A 3888-nucleotide genomic window follows, 5' to 3' on the forward strand; every position below is an offset into this window, starting at 1 on the left:
TGTTTGCAAACTAAATATTTCTAGAAGGCTGGTAACTTATTTGGACCTACCCCTCGCAAGCCACTCCATTTTGGAGCTATACCACGTGAAGAATAATGCCGTAGAAAACAAACCTGTTCTTTGTTTTTGAATTATGACAGTTCCACGAGTCTCGATATTACTTTGAACGTATCTTCTAGTGAAAGAAGAAGAGTTATTCCATTGATGGAAAGTGTTCAAATTTCTCCTTGCGGCTTTGTTTGCGAACGCGAGGAGAGTTGATGTTAGCAAATTTCGGGTTGAAAATGAGGCCATTTTAAGACTCCGACCACGATATCTTTTTTTCTCGAAAATAAAAGGCTTTTTGCGAGAAAAACTTACATCAGATGACTTCTCTTCCTTGAAGCTATCTGCGGACAAAAAATGAAGGAAATCGATTTTTCAACTCGTGCCGCTCGATGCTCGATCTTTCCTGACCGTCGCTCTTAAGTGTGGAATATGGGTGTAAACACTACTGCTTCTACTTCTATGGCCGAGCAAGAGCACGCCTTGATTCAGCACGCCTCTTCCAGGTCTCTCTATCCAACACAGCTGTTCTCAGCTCTTCCGCGCTTTCCAAGCTGGTGCCGCTTTTCAGGTTATCTATATAAGTAACAGCTGGTCTTCCCATGTTCAAGCGTCCACACATTGGCTGCCAAAGTACTGGTGCTACTAGATGCTTCCTCCTCCGGGTGTCTAACACAATGGCCGGCTAAGCTTCAACCTTCTGAAACCCACTTTTGATGACACTGGTGATAAATTATCATATAATTCCTTGTTGGTCAATTTATCTTGCCAAGACAAATTAAATACCATACGTAACATTTTGGTAAAGATCCATCTAGTTTCTTCTCAATAGCTTTCATGTCCATGTCTTTTCCATGTCTTTGCCATAAAGCAGGATAGATTCTACAGGGGCCATGAAAGCCGCTCCTTGATACTTCTTCTTAAATTTGATTTCCATATTCTCCTCAACCTGTGACAAGCTGACCATGCCAGAGCCTTTCTGACTTCAAAATCTCTTTTACAAAGCTTTCAAGCCATCCACCGAGATATTCGAAACTGTCCACAGTTTTTTATTTCCTCGCCATTCTTTGCCTTGATGGTTGTTACTCCTCCCTGGTTGAAATGTATCACTTCCGTCTTCTTAGAGTTAAGGTGTAATCCGATTATCGCTGCCTCAGTTTCCACTGATGCCAGCATTTCTTGAGCTTTATGTATCTCCCCTGTGGTGATGGCAATGTTGTCCGCAAGGTCTGTGTCGGTTATGATCACTGGATGATGAAGACGACTCCTCCTTCGGTCCATCTTGAAGCCAAGTTTTTCCTCTCTCTCATCTATAACAATAGCGAAGATGTAAGGTGCCAAGGTATCTCCTTGCAAAACCTTAGCCTGTCTTTCAAAGAAATCACTTCCTCCATCCGGTCTTATGACTCTAGCTTACGTCTACTGGTAAAGTAAGTCAATAGGCCATTTCCGAGTTCCAAAACATCTCACTTTCAAAGCGAGGCTAAGTGCGAAGCCATTGATATGAAAATTATTTTTAATTATTATGCAAATAAAACTCATTTTCAAAACAAAGGTTTCGCACTTAGCCTCGTTTTGAAAGTGAGATTTTTTGGAACTCGGAAATGGCCTATTGCATCTATCAGTTTTTCCGGAATGTCATAAGCACGTAGAGGAAGGATAAGTACCTTTGTTACGACAATCATAAATATGTTGCTTAGCTAAGACTAACATGTTATTGATAAACAAGTAGTCTTCTTTCCTTTGCCAAAAACCAAAAAGTATATCGCTGTCTGAAAGGTCTCTTAAGGATATGTTTAATTGATTACTCCAAGTAATAAAGTCCGACCAGAAGCTCTTAGTACAGGAACATATAATTAACAAATGCTCAAGGGATTCGCTCTCTTGTTTACAAAATGTACATGATGGTTAATTTGCTAGACCAATTTTATGAAGAAAAGAATTTGTTGTCAAGTACCTGTTTAAAATTTTATACTGGAATTCTCTGGATTTGGTGTCTATGAGAACATTAAAAGGCTATTTATAAATATCGTGCCAATCAAGGCATATATCAGGAAACTGTTCTTCAAATCTCGCTTGTGCAGTTGGTCTGGTTTCATATCCTGCTCTAATTTCAGAATAAACATTCTTGGAAAGGACGCTCTCGATCTGTACGGCTTGGTTTTTAAGATAGAGTTTAATTTGATCATGCAAAAAAAAGGTCTTACCACTTTTGGGTCCGCAAGATGTCAAGGATTTTCGCCATTGAGTTGGTAGGGCCTCAAAAATTTGAATTAAGTGAAACCATTCAAGGGGTGTGAAAGGTAACCCATTTGGATTCTGCTTGATTAGTAAAACATTTGTGTCGGTCACAAGATTTTCTAGCGTGATTATTCCTTTGTCAAAAAGGCTTTGATAGAACACCGACTTTCCGTCGATCAGAATGTGTCTGTTGTTCCATATAACTGTGCTAGATCTGGAAGAGTTACTTAAATTAAGGATCTGTTCCCTTACAGATGCAGAGTGTTCAGAGAAGGTTTGTAAACATTCTACATAAAATTTGGGTAAGGTGACTTTTTTTTTTTTTTTTTTTTTTTTTTTAATAAAGTCAGTTATGTTCATCAGTTAGAAAAGAAACTTATGAATTCAAATAACAAAGTTGCCGATCAGGAAAGTAAATGGGAAAAGTTTCAGCTATTCTGCCGTGGTAGTGAGAATTAGAATGCAAAAAAAACTTATGTCCTATTTTATAGTAGTAATTGTACCTAAACAGTCTTTGTGTCAGCCATTATTTATGTATTGTAGGAAATGTATTTTGTGTACTCGTAGTAGTATTTTATTGGTATAGATGTAGCAGTGCTTGTGCAAAAAATAAAGGGAAAAAAAAATTTAAAAAAATAAGCACGTAGAATCTGCGGCATTCTTCCCCTGTGTACACTGCCAAACGCCTGTTTGAAGTCTATGAATACCAGAACAACTTTCAAGTTATGACTTTTCGCGGGAAACTTAAAACAGCTTCCCGGCATTGTTGATGGGCAGGACTTCACAGAACTGGGCCCAAGCTTTGGAAAAGGAGTCAAATTTCTTCATTACGTAAGAAGAGCTTAAAACTGTATTCAAATGCTAACACCGTTTCCCTCGCAAGGCGGTGCGTAACAATCACTTTCGATGATGGATATGTATAAGTCTGCGGTAGCTATCCGAGCACATTTAAACAGTTTCAATTACTTGAACTCGCCAGACAAGTTAGGTTCAGGTTTCGGACAGAGTTTTGAATTCTTGAAAAAGTCTTGAAATTTGCCCATCAATTTTCCAGACCTGGAAGAAGTCCAGAAATTGGAGATTAGGTCTGGAAAAAAAATAATAGTTAAAAGTCTTTAGTTTTTTCTATTTCAAAGCTACAGCAAGTATCTTATAAATGAAACTATTTTCGTTTTGGTCAAATCTCTTTCACTCTCGCCCATACGTTTGCAGCACATCATGAAAAAAGCTTTGTACCCTCATATTTTAAGGTCTCTATTGATCACCTGTTTAACTACCTCGAGTCTGGAAAAACAAATTATTGTCTTGAAAAAATTCTGGAAAACGTCGTGAATTTTGGATCCAAAAATTTGAACGAACTCTGTAGGTTACGTTCACACAATAAAGGAGGGATTTTTCACATGCTGAAAAATTTGACCAGGCACTTCGTTGACACCGAACCGTTCAATGTACTCGCTCTGTTCATACGCAACCAACAAACCAGGTTGAATTTGATCTGTTTACTGACAGTAGTTGTACTATATGTCTATCCATGGGCACGGCGCTATTTTAGCACATCCAAAATGACGTTTTCCAACTAAGTCTTTGCCGGAGATCAAAGGC

This window comes from Porites lutea, chromosome 3, assembly GCF_958299795.1.
Source record: "Porites lutea chromosome 3, jaPorLute2.1, whole genome shotgun sequence".
In the NCBI taxonomy this organism is placed as follows: domain Eukaryota; kingdom Metazoa; phylum Cnidaria; class Anthozoa; order Scleractinia; family Poritidae; genus Porites; species Porites lutea.